Source organism: Neofelis nebulosa, chromosome 2 (genome assembly GCF_028018385.1).
Source record: "Neofelis nebulosa isolate mNeoNeb1 chromosome 2, mNeoNeb1.pri, whole genome shotgun sequence".
NCBI classification, from domain to species: Eukaryota; Metazoa; Chordata; class Mammalia; order Carnivora; family Felidae; genus Neofelis; species Neofelis nebulosa.
In genome coordinates, this window is record NC_080783.1 from 117180389 (window position 1) to 117206939 (window position 26551).

General features: G+C 40.5%; 1 protein-coding gene across 1 annotated transcript in view; it reads left to right on the forward strand.

Moving 5' to 3' along the window:
• The first annotated feature begins 7339 nt into the window (after positions 1–7339).
• Positions 7340–26551, forward strand: part of OTUD7B (OTU deubiquitinase 7B) — a 52033-nt gene continuing 32821 nt past the window's right edge. Inside the window, exon 1 of the mRNA XM_058715951.1 lies at positions 7340–7566. The gene's annotated coding sequence lies outside the window, so the exon portion shown is untranslated. The remainder of the gene's footprint in view (positions 7567–26551) is intronic.

Below are 26551 nucleotides of genomic sequence, written 5' to 3' on the forward strand. Positions count from 1 at the left end.
AACATTTATGGACCGAAGAGAGAAAGTTGAGTGGTAACATGGTTGTGTGTTCTTACTGGCTTGCACTTGATCGCACATCTCTTGTCCAATTCTGTGTTCAGTGACATCACATTAGTAGCATGAAATTGTCAGGGGCAGGAATATTTACACCATGGAAATTGGTAAATGTTCTAACTCAGGATTTTTTCCTCCTGGAAAGCTGGTTGTTAGTATTTACCAGCACACCAGTGGTGCTAAAGGATGTAGAACACGAATGTAGAGACGGAAATTAGCAAGCCACACTCTGGAGTTAGGACTAGTCTGGGGTCAGGTTGTGTAGGATCTTACAGGGCTGACAAAGGAATTTTGACTTCATCCTATAGATATTGAGGAGCTGTTGATGGGTTTTTATTAGTTGAGATGCTTTTGGTTACAAGTGATAGAAAAACTAAATTCAAAATGGCTTAAACAATAAGGAAGATCTATTATCTCATATAATAAATATTTCAAGGAAGACCACTCAGGATTGGCTAAATCAGCAGTTTGCCCAAGACCCAAATTCCTTTCATCTTTTTGCTCAGCCATCCTTAGTATGTCAGCTTGTCCCTTAACTGGAACAGCCATTCCAGATTCAACAAGATTCAGCGGCAGAAGAGAATCTTTTCTTATTTCTCTGAGTCTCTTTTTAAGATTGAGAAGGTCAAGCAGATTTCCTTGAATCTCACATTGGTCAGAACTTTATCACCTGCCTAAACCAAGCACTGACAAGGGGAATGGAACCTCATAATTGGCTTAGATCTATCAGTGTTTCCCCATCTCCTTCCCACTCAGCCTCTAGTCCTCCACTGGAGCGAATCTCTCCTTGAAGCCCATGGTTATGTACTGAAGGGTGGCTACTTGAACATAATCAGGGTTCTATAAGCCAGGAGGAAAAGGGCGGATGGAAAATATCAATGAAATATTTTAGGAAGCATAATCTAGCAACGATGCACAGATAGAGGGCCTAGGAATACAGAGACCCAGTTATACTATTAGGAGTCTGGATGTGACTCTATAAAAGGAGTCTGATATGTGCTCCCAAAGCAGCGGCTCTCAACTGTCCATTCATTTATTCATTCACTCAATATTTAATGAATGGCTACCATGGGTCAAGCACTGTGCTACATACTAAGATAAAATGGTGAACTTATAGAGCTTCACAATCTAATGGATGAAGCAAATATCAATAAAATAATCCACAAGTAAATGTAAATTTATAACCTGGTCAAGTGTTACAAAGGAAGCCAGGATATTTGTTTTCTCTTTTTAAAGTTGAGATAAAATTCACAGATTTTAAGTATACAATTTGATGTACATGTGTACATTGTAACAACAAGATATAGCACATTTCCATCATGCTAGAAAGTTCCTCTGTGCCCTCTTACTATTCAATCCCCACACCCCACAAAGGCAATCATGGTTTGATTTCTAGTATTTCTATTATCATGGTATTATTTCTATTATTATCTATTACTTTTGCCTATCCTCAAATTTCATATAAATGGCTTCTTTTGGTCAACAAATGATTTGAGATTTATCTATGTTGTTGTGTTTACAGGGAGTTCATTTTTTTAACTTGTGTTCCATTCCTTGATCAATTTATTTGCCTCTTTTTTCTGTTGGTAGACATTTGAGATGTTTCTAGTTTGGGCCTGTTATGAATAAAGTGGTTTTGAATATTCATGTATAAGCTTTTTTGGGATATATGTTTTAATTTCCGTTGGGTAAATACCCGGTAGAATTGCTGGATAATAGGGTAGAAATGTGTTTAACTTTATAAGAACCATGCACGTTAGAACTAACAAAATGAATTCAGTAAAGTTGCAAGATACAAAATCAATATACAAAAATCTGCTGCATTTCTATACACTAACAATGAACACTCAGAAAAAGAAATTAAGAAAACACTCCCATTTACAACTGCATCAAAAAGAATAAAATACTAGGAATGAACTTAATCAAGGAGGTGAAATCCCTGTACACTGAAAACTATAAGACATTGATGAGAGAAATTGAAGAAGACACAAACAGAAAGATATTCCATGCTCATGGGGTAGAAGAATTAATATTGCAAAATGTCTATACTTACCCAAAGCAGTCTATAGATTCAATGCGATCCTGTCAAAACTCCAGTGGCATTTTTCACAGGAATAGAAAAACAATCCTAATATTTGTGTAGAACCACAAAAGACCCTGAAGAGAGCTGAAGCAATCTCGAGAAAGAAGAACAAGGCTAGAGGCATCACACTCCTTGACTTCAAACTATATTACAAAACTGTTGTAATCAAAACAGTAAGGTATTGGCATAAAAACAGACACATAGATCAATGGAACAGAATAGAGAGCCCAGAAAGACAACCATACATCCATGGATAATTAATATATGACAAAGGAGGCAAGAACATGGAATGGGGGCAAGGACAGTCTCTTCAATAAATGTTGGGATGGGCGCCTGGGTGGCTCAGTTAGTTGACCATCCGAGGTCACGATCTTGGGGTTGTCAGATCAAGCACCACACCAGACTCCACATTGAGTGTGGAGCCTGCTTAAGATTCTCTCTCTCTCTCTCTCTCTCTCTCTGCTCCTCTTCCCCACTTGCGTCTCTCTCTCTCTCTCTCTCTCTCTCTCTCTCTCTCTCTCAAAAAAAAAAAAAAATGTTGGGAAAACTGAACAACCACATGCAAAAGGATGAAACTAGATCACTATTTTATGCCATACACAAAAATGAACTCAAAATGAATTAACGACTAGAATTTAAGACTTGAAACCATAAAACTCCTGCAAGAAAACATAAGTAATAAGCTCCTTGACATCGGTCTTAATGATTTTTTGGGTCTGACTCCAAACGAAAAAATAAACACTAAAAAGCTTCCGCATAGCAAAGGAAATCATAATGAAAAGGCAACCTACTAAGTGGGAGAAAATATCTGCAAATCATCTATCCAATAAGGAATTAATGTCCAAGACATATGAAGAACTCCTACAACTAAATAGCAAAAAAAAAATAATCTGATTAGTTAAGCGGGCAGAGGATTTGAACAGACATTTTTTCCAAAGAAATACAGATGGCCAACAGACACATGAATAAATACTCAACATCAGTAATCAGGGAAATGCAAATCAAAATCACAATGAGCTATCCCCTCACATGTTAGAATGATTACCATCAAAAAGAAAAGATAACAAGTGTTGGCCAGGATGTGGAGAAAAGAGAACCCTTGAGCACTGTTGGTGGGAATTTGAATTCGTGGAGCCAGTATGGAAAACAGTATGGAGGTTCCTCAAAAAATTATAAATAGAACTATCATATCCAGCAATTCCATTTCTCAGTATTTATCTGAAGAAAATGAAAACACTAATTCAAAAAGATATATGAACCTTATGTTTATTGCAGCATTATTTACGACAGCCAAGACATGGAAACAACCTAAGTGTCCAGTGATAGCTGAATGGATAAAAAAATTATGGTATATGGGATGCCCGGGTAACTCAGTGGGTTAAGCATCTGACTTCAGCTCAGGTCATGTTCTTTAGGTTTGCAAGTTCGAGCCCCGCATTGGGCTCTTTGCTGTCAGCGTGGAGCCCACTTCAGATCTTCTGTCCCCTTCTCTCTCTGTCCCTCCCCTGCTTGTGTGCTCTCTCAAAAATACATAAACATTTAAAAAATAAAAAAAACCTGTGGCATACATACATACATACACGTATATATATGCAAATCTCTGTTATATATATATATATATATATATCTGTTCCTATATATATATATATATATATATATATATATATAGGAACACTGCTCAGCCATAAAAAAAAAAAAATGGAATCTTTCCATTTGTGACAACATAGATGGACCTTGAGGTCATTATGCTAAGTGAAATAAGTCAGACAAAGACAAGACAAATATGATATGATTTCACTTATCTGTGGAATCAAAAAAAAAGAAAAGAAAACCACCACCAAAACAAACAAAACAAAACAAAGAAAAAAGTTGAGCTCATAGATACAGAGAATAGATTGGTGGTTGCCATAGGAGAGGGGAATGTTGGGATGGGTGAAAAGGGTGAAGGAGGTCACAAGGTACAAACTTTCAGTTAAAAAACAAGTTACAGGACTGTATATAAAGCATGGCAACTACAGTTAATAATACCATATTGCATATTTGAAAGTTGCTAAGAGAGTAAATCTTAAAAGTTCTCATCGCAAGAAAAAACTTGTAACTACGTGTGTTGATGTTTACTAGACTTCATGTGATCATTTTACAACATACACAGATATTGAATCATTATGTTGTTAACCGAAGCTGCTATAATGTTGTATGACAATTATATCTAAAAAAAAAAAAAAGAAAAAAAAGAAAGAACTGTGGATATTTAAAAAATATTTAGTTTCATGGTTTTCAGTCCCCGAAATTCTGAGTTAGTCTGTCTGAGGTTCCTAGGCATATATTGTGCGTTGTTTTGAAACTCCACATCACTGGTCTAAATTACGGTGGTGGTAGTGGAAAGGAAGTTATTTTGGTTTGGTTTTCTGTTCCACCACAAAAGCATATAAATGCAAACAATTGCTGTTTTTTTTTTCCCCTGGTGAGCTGCAAAATAGATTTCTCTGAACATTACCCTCCCCCCCCCCCCCCCCCCCCCAATCCATTAGCCACAGTGTTGAAACAGTCTCTTCCTTTTAGTTTCTCCGGTGAAATGGAAAGCTCTATATTTTCAGTTCTTGCTTAAAGTGAAGTGAAAGCTCAGGGAACTCCTTGGAGCAGCTCTGTGAATTGCTAAGATGAGTAAATAAAAACATGCCCTTAGGATGGAAGAGAACTTAGTACTAAATGGCAGATGAGGGTGTGTGGTTGGTACACTGGTAGGATTTTCTCTGCCACTTTTACCTTCATCTTTTTCCTATTCTTTTACCTGGCAGCAAAAAATAATCTGCTGTGTTCTGGCAGCTGACAGTGACATCAGGCAGTTGCTTCTGAATATTCAGTTTACTGACGGCCCAAATGGCTGCATATCACTACAGAAGAGGTGAGGACCTGACACGTGGGAATAGGAAGAGAGTCACTTAATGGCTTAGGGGCTGGCTGAGCTGGGACCAGAACCCAGGTGGCTTGGCTCCCATCCTGGCTGACCACACCGCTACCCACACAGCCTGGGCTGACCCAAAACAAGCAGCCCATTGAGCAATCACACAAACAACAATGAGTGATGGACGGTCAGAGCAAGAAACAGGCACAGAGCAACTGCAACCCCATCACTTCCTGGCCCCTAAATTTCCAGGCAAGCCTGTGAAAAGTGTGGTTACTTAATTGAGTTTGGCCCAGCTTTCAAATTTGGAAACTTTCTGTGGTCACTGCCAAGTAAAGGCCTGCCTTGTAATGAGGGTGGAGAGTGCCTTTGAACTCCATACCTGGTTCTAATAACGTAGTGGTAGTGGAATTAAGACTAGGAAGAAATAGTTAACAGATGAGCATAACCTCGCCCTGGGAGGACTTTGGTGAAACAAAACCGCTTTAGCTTTTTGAGGCTGCTCCTTTGTGACTCTGTTCTCCTACCTCAGATTTAGCCAGCAAAGGGTGGCCGTGATCAGTGGAGTTCAGTTAGAATCAACTTAGATGACCAAGTCTCATTCTACCCTCCTCCTCAAATTTGCCACTGAACAGTAGCCAAAATTCGTAGTCCCCGCATGCTTGAAGCCCAGGCCAAGTGGCTCTGCTTGCCAACTTGTACTGTTGGTCCTGGGTGTGCCTCCTGCAAGGCACTCTGATCTGCTTGGCCTTGGTATGGCCTTAGGCCCCGCCCTGAATCAACTCTAAATCCTGGGTGTCCTCAGGAGATAGAGCTGCCTGTCTGGGCAGTTTCCTGTTTCAGATGTCCATTTTCTAGTCCTGAGCTGGATAATTCCAACAGGTCTATGCTCCACCCCTCCCATTTAGAAACTGAGGACTTCAGGAAGTACTGAGGGGGAAAGTCGAGTATAATACAGTGTTTGTTTTAAAATAGGCCTAATGGGCGCAATTTAGACAATAAACATTTTGAATATGCAGATCAGGTGCCACAATGTTAGGAATCTGAATTAAAATTCAGGATTTCTTTGGTCAGATTACAGCTGGGGCTGGCCTCATTTTGTGTTTGTCATAAAGAGGTATTGCAATATTCAATGGCTCTGCTCTCCTAATATTTAGTTATACATTCAACAAATATGGAAGGTCTGCTTCTATATTTTGAAGAACAAAGCTTATGCTCTTATAGCCATAGCCCATTGTAACTCACATAGCACACATGTGAGTTCTGTTTCATAAAACATAGTTGCATGTGTTTTACTAAAGTGTAAGAAAGATCCTTGGTGCCTGGAATTATGTCTTTAAAATTTTTTTTAATATTTATTTTTGAGAGAGAGAGAGAGAGTACAAGCAGGGAAGGCAGAGAGGGAGACAGACAGACAGACACACACACCCTACACACACGTTTCAAAGCAGGCTCCAGGCTCTGAGCTGTCAGCACAGAGCCCCACGGCGGGTTCAAACTAACAGTGAGATCACTACAAGAGCCCAAGTCGGAATGCCATGCCTAATCGACTGAGCTACCCAGGCGCCCCTGGAATTATGTCTTCTTATACATTTTTGTGTCCCCAATATCAACACAGTATCTTGCACATAGTAGGGACTCAGTAAGTATTTGTTAAATTGAATTATGCTGGAATGCTGTTAAAGGGCATTATCAAGAACAGCGATACTCGACTTCTTTCCATCGGGCTAACAGTCGGAGGCGGACATGTCCACAGGGAAGGGTATGTTCACTTCACGAGTGGTTTAAGGAGACTTGCAAAACTGGGTAGAGACTGGTCTGGAAGAAGTATGGTTAACTTTCCTCTGGTCAGTCCAGAATGACTGCGCCGAGTAACTAGAACTTCACTGTTCTCATTCCAAAGTATTATCACCCCTCTCACCTTTCCAGAACTATTCGCTGCTTTCTGCTTTTTCCCCAAAGGGCTGGAGCCAACTGACTCTACCTCAAAGTCTCAAGAGCCCACCCTGCACTCCTGCAGCTCCGGTTCAAGAACTCTCCAGACCCGAGGCCTTAGGAACGCGGTCCTGGAAAACATGGGGTCACGCGCGGGGCAGGCGCCAAACTGGCCACAGCCAGGGGAGCGGCACTAAAGGCGGGGCTGCTACGGGGCGGGGCGGGGCGAGGCCTGGGGGCGGCTTGGGTGTCACCACCAACACGCTCCGGCCGGAAACTGGCGCTAGTTTCCGGCCGGACGGCCGAAAGCCACCGATCCCGAACCAGCTGCCGGAGCCGTAGTGGCGACGGGGTGTGGAGGAGGCAAAAAGCCACTGGGGGAGGCCAGTCCAGATCAGTGCCGTCTGGCTCCGGCTCCTGATCCTGTGCGGAGCAACAGCCGCGGTCGCAGTCTCCGCCGCCGCCTCCGCCTCCATCGTCGTCGGGGGAGGGGCCAGCCGGACCCCGGGGTCACAGCCGAGGAATGAGGAGAGGCGGCCGGGCCCCGCGCTCCGCCCCGGCCTAGGGCCTTGCCCCGGGAGCCGCGAGGGTAACGGAGCCCCCTGCCCTGTCACCTTCCCCGTCTGCTCCCGCCCTTCCCGCCTCTTCAGGACTCCCAAACTCTGACCCTCCGATCTCCACTGTCCCCCTTCTCCTTTCCGATGATATTTCACCCGGAGCCACCGCCTCCGGTCACCCTCTCCTCGCCCTGACTGTTCCTTGCTTGGTCCCAACCTTTTCCCCAGTTACTCCTCCCTTTCACCTGCGTCCCGCGTTCCTAGCCCCCCGGCCCCGTTCCCGGCCTCCCTTCCTAAGCTGTGCTGGGCAGTGTGGACGGTCCTCCGTTGTCAGCGAGACTTTCGGGAAGGGATGGTGGAGTTTTAAGGTGGTTGGAGTGCAGGCTACCCCCTATCCTACCCGCGGAGGAGGATAAAGTTCATTGTAAAAGTCTCAGTATAAAAGTACAACGAAAAGAAAACAAGCTTGTTCTTCCCTGTAGAGAGCCAACTGAGGTGCGTCCAGTAATGGAGGAAGGGAGCGAAAAGTGTGCGAGTGTGAGAGCGAGGGAGAGGGGGAGAGAGAGAAGGATTGATTGATTGATTCTAGGGCAGGCTTATGAACTTTAGAAAAAAGAAAAGTTGCTCTGAGCCGATGGAAACTTTAGAAGCTGATGATGAGTAAGCCGTGGGCTGCGTGATCTCACTCCTCTTCTCATAATTACTAGGTTAACGGTGTGGCTCCGGTCGGGATGGAATGGGATTTGTTTACTGGGCCGGCGTATTTTTAGCTTGTCGGCTCACAAGGACCAGAGCTTTGAGTGTCTCCGAGTCTTTCCGAGTCTCTTTCCCTCCCTGCCTCCCTCCCTCTCTGTCTAGGTAGTCTGTCTAACCTAGGTGGTTCCTCTGGGCACAATACAGATACAGAAATTAAGTTGAAAGAAGTGAACTGGTGAAATTGTGTGTACGAGAGTCTACCCACACTCTTCGGGGGGTTTCCTTTTCATAAATGCAAAGGCGAGAATTAGCAGGACTTTGACTTTTATTTTCGTTATAGTTTGGTAACTGTGTATACAATATGCTTTTTAGAAAAATCAGATGCTGATCATTTTTCAGTCTTTGGCTTGTCATACTTAGTATATTTATTTAGGAGGTCTTGGAGGAGGCTGGATCCTTTTGTGTTTCAGAATCTATTTCTAAGGTGGGAAAGGACAAGAGGGAGTGATAAGGCTAGTCCAAAAAGGATAGCAAATCCTACATTTTAAATATTTAGAAAATTTCCTTCCTAGTGAATGAGATTGCATTCCTGGTGGGGTGAGAAGACAGCAGGGACTTCTGCTGGGTGACTTGGGAGACTCACACTTGTAATTAAACGTTTGCTGTGCGTAATTTACAAACGAATATATTATACTCTTTGTCCTCATTGTTTTTCTGAACAGTTCTTTTAAAGTTTAGTATCCAACCTGCTCTGCTAGTCTATTGATATTTTGAAGGCTGAACAGAACTGTAAAATAAATGAAATTGATGTTGCTCATCTGGCGTCTGAATACCAGTCTTGTTCTAATTTCCACTAGCTACCCGGCATGTCTCAGAGTACCTCCTGAGTAAGTGGCCAGTTACTATGTACTTAGTGATCACAGATAAATACAAATATTAGCTCATGCTAGGAATAATTGAGAAAGTAAATATGCTGAAAAGATCTTCCGAAACTGAAATAGATTACTTTTCGATTTTATTCCATTCTGGATTATCAGCATCTTTCTGCCGATAATTATCCACTAACATGAATAATTTAGAATTGAACAGATATCCACTTTGGGCATTAAGCATTCAAGCAGGAAGGAAAGATGGAAAGACGATAATTTCCAAACCATTACTAATTTTTTGTTGTTGCCTCACTTGACTTATCCCTTTCATTTAATGCCAAAGACTCCCTTGTGGAAAAAAAAGTAAACCTTTGCCAAAGAAAGGGTTGTCTGTTGACTTGTATAAGGCAGGCTGAACAATAATGAATGGTAATTGTTAGTTGGACTTGATAGAGTTGTGTCACCAACAACTTGGAAATATTCCTGAAGCTTTCGATCCTTAATCTCCGTCTTTTGGGACCCCTATTGAAAAAAGATTTAATTTGGAGGGTAACATCACATTTTTAAAAACCACACACACCCTCTTTGACTATTAATCATTGTTTTAATTTGTGAGTCGGTTGATGCCAGTATTAGTGATGTCTGGGAAATTCTATTTATGTCAATGAGATAAATTAGGGAAGATTTCTGAATCAGCAAAATTGGAAATGGAATTGGAGACTATGGATTAGAGTCCTAAAGAAGCTTGACCTGTGGAGTTAGATAGAACTTGGCTCAAATCTTGATTATGGTTTTTACTATGTGACCTTGGACAATTTACTTCTACATTCTTATTTATAAAGTATGTATGAGCATTCAGGCAAATGAAATAGTTATTCTTTATTAGAAGTATACAAAGAGAAAAGAACTTCCAGGCAGAAAGTATGTTTATATCTATTTATATCAACTTCTACACTTATTATTCTGTGGCTGGTGGGATGGGATGGGGCTGCGGATTGAAGCAGTTGAATAAACCTAGGAATAAGCAAAGGGCAGCCTAGTAGTCTACCACTATTCCCATTTTGCAGAAGGCATCGTTTGGGTTTTTGATTCAATATATGTAACTGAGCGAATTATGATGGAATAACAGTATTAAAAATAAATTTTCAGATTGTTATGGGGATACTAAGTGCCACTTGTGAAAGTTTTAGAGCTTCTCAAGCATGGCTTAAGCATGCTATGGATTCTGGCAGATTCTTGTAAGGCTTCTTGTAAGGAGCACCTCCTCTTCTTACCCCCAATCCCCTCGAGGGAAAATCCTGAGACAGTGCTTTTGAGGTGGCCTTCAGCAATGTCTTCCCTGTGGGAACTTAGGAGCTGTGAAATCTTCTCATCAGCCCCCAATAAATTCAGAGAATTAAATTCTGTGTAACTGGAATAAACGTTCAGGGCAGTTTTATGAATGCCTGAATTCAGTAGATTTTTTAATATAATAGAAGAAAGTTTTTTTTTTTTTTTTTTTTTTAAATTTAAGTAAGAAATACTTGCTGAATAATGATTGAGCACTCTTGTGGAGAAAGCTGTCTCCAAACTCCAGTGGTGGACTTTGGGAATATAGAAAAGATATAAAGATGGGTGTCCTTGCCCTTGGGACAGGACTCTATATACCCATCACAACGGGTATATAAAAAGGGACGTCATACTGTTATAAGCTTTAACATTTAGAACACAACATGTAAATGAAAGCAAGTTTAATGTGCTACAAATGGAGTATGTAGAGGCTAGAAAACTTGAAGTAACAAGGTAAGAGTCCGTGAGATCAATTAGGAAAGATTTCTGAATCAGCAAAATTAAAACAAATTTTTTTCTTTAATGTTTATTTCTGAGAGAGAGAGAGAGAGAGAGAGAGAGAGAGAGAGTAGGGGAGGGGCAGAGAGAGAAGAGGACACAGAAACCAAAACAAGCTCCAGGCTCTGAGCTGTCAGCACAGAGCCTGATGCGGGGCTTGAACCCATGAACCATGAGATCATGACCTGAGCCAACGTCAGACGCTTAACCGACTGACCCACCCAGGCACTCCCTGAATCAGCAAAATGTGAAATGGACTTGGAGGCTATGGATTAGAGTTATAAAGAGGAATGGCCAATAGAGTTAGATCAAACTTGGTTCAAATCTTGACTGTGATCTTGGACAGTTGTCTGTCCTTATCTATGAGATATATGTGAGCATTCAAGTAAATGAAATAGCTATTCTGTGTTAGGAGTAAAAGAAAATAAAAGATCTTCCAGGCAGAAAGTATAGAAGGTACAGTGTGCAGTGATGATGTGAATGACTAAGCTGTGTTTGTTGGGGGAATAAATGAGAGGGGCTGGAGAGAATGTGGGTGGTCAAGTCATGGGTAGAGCAGGCAAGAGGGTGGAGGGGACTCAGAGGCCAGACTCTGTTGGGTGTTGATGGAAGCGTCAATAGAGTCATTGTAGGTCCTTGAACAAAGGATGGATTTAGTGAGAAGTATTGAGCCTTCTAGTCCAGGAACTCAGGGACAAGGAGTCAGGCAGCCACCGGTACATTGTAACTTCAGTTTCTCTCCTGGACCATCTTGGTGTAAAGGGACCATCCAGGAGACAGGATTCCTTGTAGAAGTTTTTGTGTCCATACACCTTACTCATCATGCTGAGCTCTGCTTGTGCCTGTCTCTTATTGTACTGGCTTGTGGGTTATGGCTGGATTCTCCTAAAGAGCTTATGGTAAGGACAGTGTTATGTTTTAGGTGCATTTAACTTTCAGTTATCTCTGCTATTGTAGGGCACACTAGTATATGTAATTCAGAACTTAATATGGAAATTTCTTGGTTTGAAAATGCATTATTTTTTAAGCCAGATTTGTTTTATTTATTTATTTTTAAAGTTTATTTATTTTGAGAGAGAGAGAGAGAGCGAGAATTGGAGAGGGGCAGAGAGAGAGGGAGAGAGAGAATCCTAAGCAGGCTCTGTGCTGTTAGCATGGAGCCCAATGTGGGGCTTGATCCCAGGAACCATGAGATCATGACCTGAGCCGAAATCAAGAGTTGGATGCTTACTGGACTAAGTCACCCAGGCACCCCATAAACCAGATTTATTTCAATGTTGTTGAGGATCATACTAATGCTGATAATGAATTTGCATTCCTAAGCCTATGTTACCTGATGGTGAGGCGGGTATATTGATGGCAAAGAAGAGTCCACCTTGGTTTAAAGATTTTCCTCAGAAATCCTTTAAAATGGATAGTTAAGACTGGACTATACTGAGTATGTTAATGAAGATGAATTTCTTTTCAAAATCTGTGCAAGTCCAGTATGGCCACTTAAGCTGTCTACCTTATGCCTGAGAGTGATTTATAGATGATGCCTATGTTGTAGCCAGAATGAGTCCTCGCTCACGGTGTATCTGGAGGAATCCTATCGTGTTGTGTTGCCTTGTTGAAGATGAATGAAGGTAGCTTTTTCGAAGGACTTGGGCTTTGTAGAAGCTTTTCCAGATATCAGCTCTGCTAATAATCTGTCAGGTTTTTCCTCCTGAAGTAAACTTGTTTGAAAATCTGGCCAATTAAAAAAAAAAAAAGATATGGGGAGCAGTGTCCACATGTAATAAACAAAAAAATCACACGGCTGTTCTTGCAACATGTTCTTTCAGTTGACTTGCTTGCCTTCACCACTGCCTTTCCCCACCCCTGCCTTCCCCCTACCTTCTCATAGTCATTACCAAACTATGTGCTTATGATGTCATGAGCACAGGATTATTATTTACTTCTTGAGTCAGGAGTTGTAGTATTTATGAGTGGAAATCAGAGGTGGAAGTCAGGAATCTTAATTTATACAGTTTAGTTCAGGATTATTTTCAGTTGTGTTTTTTAGGATTATGTCTCATCTTTTTATTTCCTCTAAGAAATAGTTTTGGATAGGGAAAATTATTAAGCTGTTATTTTTAGTGACCTGCTTTGAGTTTAGTTTTATGCTGGTTACTGCAGAGGATTAGGAAAAATGACGATTTTGTGCCTTTGGAGAGTTTGCAATCTAGTTGGGAGTAAGGGGTATAAGGAGGAGTGAATACCTGTTGAGCCTCTATTATGCCAGACAGATGAAACAAAGAAAATGTGAAATTATTATTTTTAAAGATTTTTTTAGTGTTTTTATTTATTTCTGAGAGACAGAGAGAGAGAGAGCGAGCAAGCAGGGGAGGGGCAGAGAGAGAGGGTGACACAGAATATGAAGCAGGCTCCAGGCTCTGAGCTGTCAGCATAGGGCCTGACATGGGGCTCGAACCCATGAACCATGAGGTCATGATCTGAGCCGAAGTTGGACACTTAACTGACTGAGCCACCCAGGCACCCCAGAAAATCTGAAATTATATTATTGATTGCATAGTACAGACCTCATACCATAGAATGTACTTGGGGAAGAGCGCTCAGGTAGTTATGAATATCACAGAGAAATTGTAACTTATTCCAGATCTTAAAAAAAGAAAATTGTGTCAGTTACAAGGGGTGAAGGTGAAGCAAATAACAACAACAAAACCATTTCATTTGGAGCTGAGAGGGATCAAGCAAAAGCCTGGACCAGGTTTGGGTGTTCTTGGGGCAGTGATGAGACTGTCCTGAGTATCAGTGAACAGTAGTGACATGAGGTGCTTAGGTTGGTTTGGAGCTGTGTTTTATAGGGGTCTTATAAGGCAGGCTTATCAGTTGAGATTTTAAAGGATAGAAAATAGTGAAGCACTATGAATTTTTGAGGAGGATACTAATACGATAGTAGGAACCAGATTGGCTGGGAGGGAAGGGAGATTGCCACCCGGGGTGTGTGAGGTGATGAGACCTGAGTTAGAGTTGTAGAGGGTGCGATCAGGAGAGAAAAGGGGGAAAAAGAGATTGTGAAGGAAAAATTGAAATCCGTGAGGACTGGATGTGGCAGATGGAGAGTGATCCATCAAGTTTTTTAGCCTGGGTTCTGAGACATTGAGATAAGGAAGGTAGGAAGGTTTCCTCATTTTGGGGGGGAATTTGATGAGTTCAGCGTCAGAGGTATCGGATATAAAGTGGTAATGGAACGTCCAAGTGAAAGCTCTTCTAGTGCCTAGAGATGAGCCTGAAGCTGGTGGAGGACGAGGTTAGTACAGTTGCAAGTGTGGTTTTGTGGTGCATCAGCATGGATGTAGTGGCTGTAGCCAAGAGAATGAATAAGCTCTCTGACGACTAGAGTTTAGGAAAAGAGCAAAAGGCCAGAGATAGTGGTAACGATACACTAATACACTATTCTGTAGGCTTTAGGCCATTTTAATGGACTTCTTCCTTGTTCTTCCTTCCCCGACTCCAACAAGCATCCTTTGAATGCCTCCTACCTTGTAAGCACTGTCTTAGGCACCGAGGAAACAGATGAGTCAGACAAGGTCTCTACCTACAAGGAGTTTATGGGTCCAGGGGGAGGAGACAGATGCATAAATATATAGATGTAATGAAGTGTGGTAGTTGCTGCAATAGAAGTATGTAGGGGGGATTCTAAGGGCCTAAAGGTCTGTTCTGCCTTGGGCATGCAGAGGTTGGAAAGTGCTTCCCAGAGGAGATGACATTTGAGCTGAGTCTTGAAAGATGAGTTAAGGGTGTACACTATGGAAGACGGGGAGAGCAGGCTGAGCAAACAGCATGAACAAAAGCTTGAAGGAACGAAACAGCCAGACTTCTTCAGGTAACTTGGGACAGCTTTAGCTTGTGCTGCAGTAAATGATGAGCATTTCAGGGTTTTTAAACATCGGGTGATAAAGTTTCATGTTCTAGAAAGATTATTTTGTCAGTGGTGTAGGGGGTGCATTGGAGAGGAACAAAGCAAAAGCCTTTTTAAATACCTTCATTATGCTTAACAGTAACACGTTTGTTACTGAATGATCCTGTTTGTAGACTCCTAGAATCTGAGAACTACAGGAACTGTTTCTCATTCATTTTCAAAGGGAATACTTGAGATTTACTCAGGATCACAGAAGTAGTTTTGTGATAGTTTGTTCTGGAATTCAGTCTTCAGTGGCCGTAATGTGGTTGGTGGTTAATAAATGTCATTTCACCTCTCTAATTCCCTCACGTCCCATTCCAGTGTTTGTTATGTCCTGCCACACTGCATTGTGCTAGAAGACATTCAAGTCCATTGTTGTTTTTCTCAGTCCAAAGTGAACAGTGGTATTTTCCCAGGTCTGACTGAGGAAGGTCTGCCCTGAGAGTACCTGGGAGAATAGGGACTTTTGACCTGGGGCAGTTGGGTGCCCTGGAGTGGAATGAATTGGATGTTAGGATTATTCATCTGTAATGATTCAGATGTAGAAGAATGTCAAGGTATTTGTTTTATTGAGTGTGCAGATGTAATTTTCTCTCCTGCTAAAGTTCCCTTCAAGTTGTTTTCTTTTAAACTTAATTTTAAATTGTGCCAATGAAACTTTGGTAGAAGAAATGGGCTCTAACAAATTGGTTACCTCCAAAAACTATATTTATCTTTACTAAAAAAACATAAGATTTGACATTATACTTGTATTCTAAATCTTCCTTTCCTGTGTTTTTAATTTCTTTGGGTATGTGTGTGTGTATATATATATATATATATATATATATATATATATATATTTTTTTTTTTTTTTTTTTTTTTTTTTTTTTTTTTTTAAAGTAGGCTCTAGGCCGAGTGTGGGGATTGAAGTCACAGCCCCCAGATCAAGAGTTGCATGGTCTACCGCCTGAGTCAGCCAGGTGCCCCTTCATTGGGTTTTTGTGAAAGGAAATTGTTTGGGTTTAAAGTGCTAAGTGAGAGTTTGGGTTTTTTTGTATTGTAGTCATTTTGCTGGAGAAAAACAGGATAGAAGGATATCTTGGAGGTCCTTAGATTCCCTTGGGGGAACTTGGGACACAAGGGGATGTGGAAGGATGGATACGTTCCATTGATAAGTCTTCCTCAAAACTTAACTGAGTTGTGATTTCTTTACTCTTTTCTGTAGGCTCTGTCTCCATCTTCTCCGGAGACGGGTCTGGGTTTGGAAACCGTCCACTTTGGCAGAGCTGCCAATTCTTAATTCTTTCTCAAGTGGGCAAGGGTACATTCTGTTTTTGTTTGTGAGTGTTTGGGGGAGGGGGAGGGAGAGAAGGCACAGAGTAACTACTCACAGTGAGTCTTCATCTGAATTCCTATGTAACTGGAAGTTTCCTTGGCTTTGTTTTGGGGAGATGACTTGGTAACACCGGCATTTATGTTGTGTGGGAGCGTGGTTGTCACTTCCCTCAGATGTCTGATTTAGGATGGCCATAAAAACTTCCTTCTTGTCCTTATCTGTCAGCCTTCGCCCCGCCCTGGTCTGAGTGCCTTTTGTGCACACTGCTGGATATTAAGCATCCCATTCAGTTTAGAGCTGAACTGATTGAGTGTTCCCTGAAAGTTTAGGGAAACCATCTTGCTCCTGACTGTTACGTTTGGGTTAATGACTCCAGTATTCTTCCAGTCACCTGGCCCTTTCTTAATTTCAAAATTTTGAGTAATGAGATATTTTGAATATTTAGAAAAGTCCAGGGGAAAAAAACTAACACATTTTTGAGCCCATAACCGAAATTTAATGGATATTAACATTTTGTCATATTTGTCTTGGATCTCTTACTCTTTTTAAGATATAATGTTAGATGTAGCTAAGGCCTCCTCTGCATCCTTTCCCCTTTTTTCGTTCTTGGGAAATGCTTACTGGCCTGATTTGCTATGTATCATTCAATTTCATGTTTTATACTTTATATTTTTAATGTATTATATATACATAAACAACATATAGTTTTGTTTTGAAATCTTGCATAAATAGAATTGAACTGTATGTATCCCTTTGCAACTTTTTCTCTCAACATTGTTTTTCATCCATCTACACGTAGATCTAATCCATTTACTCACCTAATCTTTAAGCCTCTTTCCTCCATTGCCTTTTTCACTTGTCCTGTGAAAAAATATCCTACCCATTAAAGCCCCAGTTTAAAGCATGTCTTCCATGAAAACTTTCCTGTTTTTTTTTTCTCCAACAGGAGAGTCCCCACTTCTGGATTCTCCTGTCATTTTATCCATACTTGTCTGGTAGTAGTTGTATATTTTTGTATTTTTGCTTATTTGTGCCCTTGGCATGCCACTTCTACTACACTGTGAGCTCCTTGACAGCAGAGAAGTGTCTTTTATCTTTGTATTTTTCCTGGGGCTTGCCACAGTAACTCATACATGGTAGGCATTTAGTAACTGTTAGTGACTAAATGGTTAATGAATAAAAAAATAAAGACAATCCTTTGCGTAGGTGAATTGTTAGTTTAATTAGGAGAGTGAGAGTGGGCCCCTATGAAAAATCGAGCTTATAAAAGAAAGATTCAGCACTGAAAATTACATAAAATGCACATAATTGGGTGAGAGTAGTCAAGACTAACTTCCTGCAGGAGATGAGAGCAAACATTCCCTGAGAAATAAAATGGGAATTGATCGGTGATATCATCCAATGAGGAAACTCCTGGGAATTGATCCTGATGGCATCTGTGAGGCACTGTGCTCCTGTGGCCAGCCTCATTTCACTAGCTATCAAATTCTGCTGTTGTCATCAAGGTCTTGACACCCTCACTGGAGATGGGACACTGGCTGTTGAGAAAAAGCAGCCTCTCTGTTCACTAAATAAACACTGCTGAGAACCAGGAATTCTTTGGCATCTAAAGAAGAAAGGCTGATATACCCATTCATATATATGCTTTTAACACTTCCCTTTTTTTATTGAAACCAGATTGAATCTCAGCAGAATATTTTGAAGCTTTTAATTCTAGAAGGTATATTCCCAATATAACATCGTTTTGGCCTCATAGAAGTTCTTCTTTCCCCCGCCGAGTAGAAATTAAATATTAAGTGGAACTGTATGAAATTGCAGTTTTTAGGTAAAAGCAGTCAAATATTGGCAGTTGTGTATGGTCAGACCTTATATATCCAGTCTTGATTTTCTCCTGGTCTGCAGAACATTGTGGACCTTTTTGAAGTGGATAATCCCAAATCCAGTTTGTCTTTTGTAGTTATGTTAAGCTCAAATTTTTTAACATTTATTTTTTTAAGTTTATTTATTTATTTTGAGAGTTGGGGGAGAGGGACAGAGAGAGAGAAAGAATCCCAGGCAGGCTCTGCACTGAGCCTGATAGGGCTTGATACCACGAACCTCGAGCTCATGACCTGAGCAGAGCATCATGACCTGATGCTTAACTGACTGAGCCACCCAGGCGTCCCTTAAGCTCAACTTTTTAATAAAATGTTTTTCAGCACACATTTAGTATATTTTTCAGCACATATTTAGTATACTTGGGAATGTTGTGGGTAAATGTGTGAGGGTTGTAGGCCAGAGTACACTGTGAAAAGTAAGTCCGAGATAAAAAAACGTTTGCTCTCAATAGTTAGGCAGAATTGATTGAGTTGGCTTTAATGAGCATAGTTTCTTTGAATAACTGACACCCCTCCCCTCCCCGCCCTTCCTGCCACCCCCATGTCTTCTCTCTAGTCTTGATAAGGGAGAGCTGTTGGCGGGGAAAACCATGGAAGAGAAAAATTACCTGTGGCCCTTGATTGTATTTGGAGACTTAGCAGGGAAGAGGGTATGAGCCCTGGCTCCTAGCACCAGACTCTTAACTTTGTAAACTCCAAACAGTTCTTAGGTTAAGGGGGGCAGGGGTGGGGGGGGTGGGGGGAGGGAGTGGCGGGGCGGAGCTCAGGAAGTGGGATGGAGAGCAAAGACACAAAGATAGGGGGAGTTAGCAGTATGGAATAGGATTGAGGAACAGGAATGGAAAAATAAGGATAGGTTAAAGAGGGTCTGTTTCCTCTTATCCTTCAAAACCCTGTTACAAGTCTTTATAAACCTTGTACCTTGACTATATCCCAATTGCCTCCAGGCCACATACCTACTTGGAAAACATCATATATAGAATTCAGCTTTGAAAGTATTGGTTTTGTGTTCAAAAATGGTTCTTTGAGAAGTCAGGGTCATTTTAAATGAGTTGGTCTACTATTGTCCTTTGAATCATTAATAAATGACATTGAAGGAAAAGAAAATCCCTCTGAGCCTTTAGTATGAGTAAGTCTTGGTCTTTACGTGAAGATAGTCTTGTGTGAAGAATTGAGGAAGACAATGGTCTTTCATTCTATCGTGCTGCTAACAAAAATATTTTGGACAGCGAGTTCTCATTTATTTTTAAAACTTACCTGCTCTTATGAATTCCTTTGCATTTGCTTACATCTTCTTTGAATTAAGAGCTCACCTGGCTGAGTGTTAGAGTACTCATTCATTTTCTGAAGTTTTCCGGACATTACTAAGGACACAATTATCTGACATGAAGAATACTTGGTCGTGTTTAGTGACTGGGGATACAGACTTCCCATACTCCTCAGAATCCTGAAAATAGAATTTGAAAGTTAGACTTAATATTTGCTGCATCCTAGTTTCTTTGGTTGCCTAAAATAAATTCCTAGCTGTTTGGCACAAGGTGACCTCTCATTTTAACATTAAATTCCTTCTCTCTCACATCATCTTTGAAGTTTTTTGTAATATGCCAGTTCATTATGGAAATTAAGATGAAAAAATTGTCTACACAAATTTCTCTTGATGTTAGCTGCCAGGTTGAGACTGAATTCCTTTCTCCTGAATACCTGCTGTGTACTGGAATTTGGACAGAATGCTCTAAGGAGATGCCAAGGACGTGTTACCCCAGTAAATAAACAGATAGTAGGAGAATCAGCCCCTCGGGAATTCATGTTCTGTGTTAAATGGGAAATAGTTATATATACATAAATACGTATATAGAAAAAATGTGAAAAACAAATAACAACTGCAAAGTAGTATGTATACCATCATACAGCATTTTAGAACCTAAAGGAAATTTACATATTGTCATCATTTTCTAGGTAGGGAAATAAGGTCCAGAAACTTTGACTTGTCCAAGGTAGTAGTTACCATTAACAACAAACATTTTATTGAGTATTTGCCCAATGAGAAGTTAGGCCTCGGTATAGAAAGAGTTCAAGTCAATCAAGAAAAATAATTGTTGTGAAGACTGAATATTTGCATAGAAAGAGAAATAGTAACACAAAGTCATGGGTGCTAAGTGTCAAGTGAGGAGTACTGTTATACAGAATAATATAGAAGTGTTTTGTTTTGTTTTGTTTTTTTAAAGTAAGCTCTTTGCCCAACCTGGGGCTTGAACTCACAACCCCCAGATCAAGAGTCACATGGTCTACCGACAGAGCTGGCCAGGTACTCCCTGGAATTATATAGAAGTTTAGAGTGAGTAGATAAGGGGAAATTTTACACTTAGGGTAACCTAGACCTTAGAGAAGAGAGAAAACGGTAATTTAGAGGGGAAGGCATTAGAGCAGTGCGTATTTAGAAGGCATTTAAGGCATGGAACAGTGAACTGAGCCCACCTTGTCTTGAGGACAGAGCAAGTAGATGAACGAGATAAAGTTGGAGAGTTAGGTAAATTGGAGAGGGCCTTAAATCTCAGGCAGGGAAATTTGGTTTGTACTTACAGTGAAAAATCCCCAAGCACAGAATTGTACGTGTAAATGAATATTTTAGGAAAATGGATTTCAGTTATGCAGTGTAAAATGGAAGAAGAGAGGCCAGGTAGAGACTGTTATAATAGTCCTGGGGAAAAAGAGTCTCTACAGGGGTGATGGTAATGGAGAAAGGGAAGAGATTCAAGTGATTTTGAAGAAAAAAAATAGACTTTGGTAACTGCTTTTATAGTAAGAGGAGATGATAGTGCATATGTTCTCAGTCTGGGTTATAGCAGTAAAGGAGCTGGGTTTGGTTGGTTTCTGATACATCTACTCTGCAAAGGGATACCTTGGTGGAAGCCTTTGGAGAGGACTGAGTCTGGCCCAGTACTCTCAGTACTGAATATGTAGTTTAAGTGACCGGTTTAAGTTTGCAGACTTCCTAAGTTAGTAGAACTTGGCTCAGAGCCCATTCTTTTGACTGTTGTTCAGTGCTCTTTCTACTATATCCTGTTGCTTAAGAAGAGGTGGGTCAAGTGGTTAAAAATGAGGAGATGCCTGGGAAGTGAAATGGGAAGTCAAAGACCACATTATGATGAGGTTTAACCACAAGCCTTTTCAGTTCTGCATAGGTTTTCCTTCTCTTCAGACACTAAATGTGTACACTGTTGGGCTCATAATGCAACAGTGACCCGCATTCCTTAGAGCCATCTTCTGACATTCAGTTCTTCGTAGTCAAGGAAAAAGATTCCTTCTGATTTTGGATTTAATTGTGTTGTACTCTCTGACTTCCCATTTTGAAGATGAAATGTCTTTTCCTTTGCGTGTAGATAGGATGCTCTGGTTATAGGCTGTAGGTGAGGTAGCCTCAAAGGCCCCATCAGTCTTTTTGGAGTAAAGGGAGGAGGAGAGTTTTGGACCCAAATCTTTTAAGCTTATTTACCCCTGTCAGCAATTAAGAACAATTTACTTACACAGGTCTTATTACCTAAAAAGGTCAGAAAATACTGTGAATCAATAGAGTGTTTTCGCTAATAGGAAGTTTTAGAGAACTGAATAGCCTTCTAAAAAATCCTTTATATTTGGTTTTTTTTTTTTAAATTTTTTCAACGTTTTTTATTTATTTTTGGGACAGAGAGAGACAGAGCATGAACGGGGGAGGGGCAGAGAGAGAGGGAGACACAGAATCGGAAGCAGGCTCCAGGCTCCGAGCCATCAGCCCAGAGCCTGACGCGGGGCTCGAACTCACGGACCGCGAGATCGTGACCTGGCTGAAGTCGGACGCTTAACCGACTGCGCCACCCAGGCGCCCCTATATTTGGTTTTTAAATACATAGTCTGGTATATTTAAGATGTGACTCAGTCTTGCTTCCTTTCCTTTCCTTTCCTTTCCCTTCCCTTTTCCTATTCTGCCAGGCTTTTAGCTGCCTGGTAACCGATACCTGAAGACTCAAAATAGCATTTTCTGGATCAGCTAACATTTATTATGTACCTACTACAAGGGTCTATTATTAATTTGTTTGTTACTATTATTTTTTTAAAGTTTTTATTTACTTATTTTTGAGAGAGAAAGAGAGAGGGGGAGGGAGGGGAGTGAGTGCACAAGCGGGGTAGAGGCAGAGAGAAATGGTAACAAAAGATCTGAAGCAGGCTCTGTGCACACAGCAGAGAGCCCGATGTGGGGCTCGAACTCACGAACCATGAGATCATGACCTGAACTGAAGGCAGACGCTTAAACGACTGAGCCACCCAGGCGCCCCACAAGGGTCTATTATTTAATTTCATCTGCCAAGATGAAATATTCCTGGATATTATGACTAGGGCCCTAGTAATAAACATTTTCCAGTGCTTGGCTTCTACAGTTCTTACCCCACATATTTATTTATTTGGGGGGTGGAGGGGCAGCAAGAGGGGGAGAGAGAGAATCCCAAGTGGGCTCTGCATGGCCAGTGTGAAGCCGGATGCGACCCTAACTCACAAACTGAAAGATCATGACCTGAGCTGAAATTGAGTCGGACACTCAACCAGCTGAGCCACCCAGGCACCCCGATTCTTACCTATTTTAGTCTTTGCCATGGCTCATCTGTTATAACTTCTGACCTGGCAGGGAAGTGAAAGGAAGAAAATTTTACTATTTAATAGTGAGACCCTACTGTGAGTTATGCTAAGTACTTTATATATCACCTCACTTAATACTCATAACAGTTCCGTAAGATAGATATTTTATGCCTATTTACAGATAAATTCATCTAAAATACTTATTTTATTTATATATTTATTATGGTGTTAATAAAATATTTATTAATTCAGCCAAGATATTCAGGTACTGTTTAAGGTGCTGAGGATAGCACAGTGACTATCAGATGAGATCCCTCCTAAGGCACAGAGAAGTTAAATAACTTGCCAAAGGTGACAGCACAAAAGTGACAGAGCTAAGCTTTACGTATAGATCTGGTGGATTCCAAAGGGAATGTATGTAACCACTATAACATGCTACCATTTACATATATTGCATGTTCTCTGTGATTACTTAAGTTATAAAGATAGGTGGGGCTTCTAGTATTTCTTTGTTTAAAAAGATTCTCCACGAATCCAAGAAAGAAATCTCTTAGTGCCAACAAGCACACCTGCCCAATGATGCTTTTCCTCTCTTCCCCTCCCCGCTTCCTATTCCCTCTCCACCCACTCATACCTGGGTATAAACTGGACAGTGCCACCTGCTTTGGAATTTGGATGTGTTTGTGTTTTGAGGACTGGGAGAGTTTTGTTTGTTTCTTTGGCTTCCTGCATGTTCCTTGCCCACTTGCAAGTGCTTTCTTGTAACATGATGGTGAGTAATATGTTGTTAATGTTGTAATGTGGTCATACCAGTTGGAATATTTTTTTTTCTTTTCCCCCCAGTTCTCTCTGTTGAGTATGTGAGTAGGGACTCTTGGGTCAAACTTTGGCAGTTCATTCAAATAGAGAAAGCTTTCTATATTTGGAGGACTAGAAAGTAGTCTCGAGGTTGGGAAGACTATTAAAATCCAGTGTCTTCTGCCCAGCTGAAATTTAGTTTTGTTAGCATTCTAGGTTTATTCTTTAGCTAGTGTGATCCAAGAGAATACTTATTTTAGATCATGACCATTATCACCAGGTGCCATATCTAGGCTAGATGGTATTTGTTCTGGAGCTAGGAGCTTAAAAACAGGCACACAGGTTTTGTGGTAAGCATTACCTAGTAGGTCGGAAGCATTAAAAAATGATTAGGTCTGTGAGAGTGAGAAGCGGTGTTCCAGTTGAGTTCTAGGGATTAATTAGATAGGGTGAAGGGGGCTAGTGTTAGAAGTGGTTTTGGGGACCCAAGTCAATTAAGAGTTGGGATTTAGGAATATCTGTGCAGGACACATAAGGTCAGTGAGATGATTTATGTGGATGTGACTAACCTAGTGCTTGGTCCTTGATTGGTGCACAGTAAATATTTGTTAAATCTTTAAAGGTACTTGAATGGTGAGAGCTGTCAGTTTGTCTTTCTGCAGCAGCTTTCTCATCAGTAAGTATTCCTTCTTTAGAAAAATATTTATTGATCCTTTAACTGTGAGTAAAACATTGGGAAAGGGATTGGGGTATTGGAGATTTATATCAGATTCTTGCTGAAACTGCGGTCTTAGCATGTACAAATTGAATCAATTAGGCCTAGCATTTAAGGGCATAATTTAAGGGGAAATTTGTGATTTTGCTTTGCTAGAGTCAATCCTATGCTTTCTTGATAGAAATAGCTTCTTGATCCTGTGATAGAGTTGAAAATGCTTGCTTTTCAATTCCAGTTAAACTGGGTTCGATTTTTCCTGTTTGAGATAGTTGCCTATGATGTTTCCTTTTATTCTCCCTATTTTTTTCAGTGAATGAAGTAATACATTTGAAAGTATTTTGTGAACTGCAAAGCTAGCAGTTGCTATCACCACCACCACTACCAATAATAATGCTAAAAATATTAATGGGATAGGACTCATTTTAACAAGGGTTGATTTCCTGGATTAATTTTGAGGAGAAAAACTCAGGACCATGGGATATTTGCTGAATGACTTATGTACTGATTCATACTATTTGTACTTTTTGTGGAAGAGAGAAGGAAAAGCAGAGACCTGTTACCCTGAAAACTTAGCATGGGGCTATGTCATCATGAAGGGTTGCCTATACTACTTAGACATACTCTATTGTGGCAAGAAAGGTAAATAGGATTTGTCATATGTTTGACTTCAGAGGCTTCTCGTACATTCTACTGAAGTATCTATCTACATAGGAAACAATTCATCCTAGTCTGTTGGTAAGATCAACCACATTCCGTTATGGATCCTATACTGATAAAATGTCTCTGCCCAGGACAGTATGGCCTCCCAAAGTGGTAAGATTAAGGAAACAGTACCTTTGACCAAATTATCTGGCTAGTTGTTACCATCAAAAGCCTTTACAGTCAACTTCTGATGATTGTCTTTCTTGGAGAAGAACGTGTGATTTTAATTCAGAAGAGCAAGTTGTTTAGTAAATTTGAAAGACGCTTACTTTACAAGTTTACATCTTTTTCTGTTTCTGGTGCCTAGAACTCAGTAAATCTTTGAATAAAGGAAGTTAGCTGATACCTATCTTGGGGTTTTCTCTGGAACCAGCCCATCAGATGAATGTCTAGGCTGTTGGCTTATTGGTTTATGCATCCCCTTCACTTAGCTGACTGCCTGGCACAGAGTGGGTCCTTGCTAAGTGCTTACTGAGTGATTGAGTCAGGAGGTTAAGGTTTTCATTATGGGAGAATTGCACTGACCTGGTGCTGTTGTGCTGATGGTGGCCCTTCCAAAGAGGAGGAAGAAATGTAGCTTTCCTACAGGTCAACATGAATCAGAGTGAATGTGAGGAAAGTGATTGCTCGGATGCTTGCAGGCATTTTACTTTTTCGGACAAGGAGAAGTAATGTGTTAAAAGTTGATGCTTTATTTCTCTCTTGGTTTTTATTTTATGTTTTATTCTGTTCAAAATTAGTTATTGCTGTGATTTCATAACAGCATAAGAGTACTATGTTATAGCTTCAAACTGTCCATAGAAAAGAAAAAGAAAATCTATCTCTTTGTCAACACTTAATTTTATCCTACCTTGTTCCTACAGAATTTCAGGCCTCAGGGATATAGTGATAGAAGAATATTTTCAAATCCAGTTTATATCTCTAGTGGTGATGAACAAAACAAAAACGATGATTTGATTTTAGCATGCCTTCCTGATTGTCTAATGTAGATGATTGCCATTAATATGGCTTGCTTAAGTGATGAAATTTCCTAATTATATATCTTTTTCTTTGGTACACATCTGTAGAAGTGAGAGATTTAGCTGGGTGGCAGGAAGAAAGGAAGTTTTCATAGATAAATCCACAAAGGGATCACATGGAAAATCGAAAGTCATCGGTATATGTAAAGTCAGGTAAAGATTACTAGTATAGGAGTCAACGGATTTATAGTCCATACACAGCATTAGTTAGCTCTGTGACTTTGGGCAAGTCACTTAATCTCACTCACCTGGTTCTTATACCTTCGTCTGTAATTTGAGGGTTTGGAATGAAGTGATCTCTGATGTCCTGGTTTTAAAGTCATAATTCCAAAGTGCCAAACAAGGAAAGCAAACTGACTTTCTGCACCTCACCACCAGGCTTATTCCACATAAACCCCAAATGTGAAGGGTTAATTATGTAAAAATAGAAGTGTATAGTCTACATTCCTAAATAGACTAGAATTGTCAGATTGTATTATATGCTCATAACTAATTTTATGTGCTTAAATATAAGAGGCTTGGTTGCTTTTAAAAGAAAAATTATGGGGCGCCTGGGTGGCTCAGTCGGTTAAGCATCCGACTTTGGCTCAGGTCATGATCTCTTGGATCATGAGATCGAGCCACGTGTCGGGCTCTGTGCTG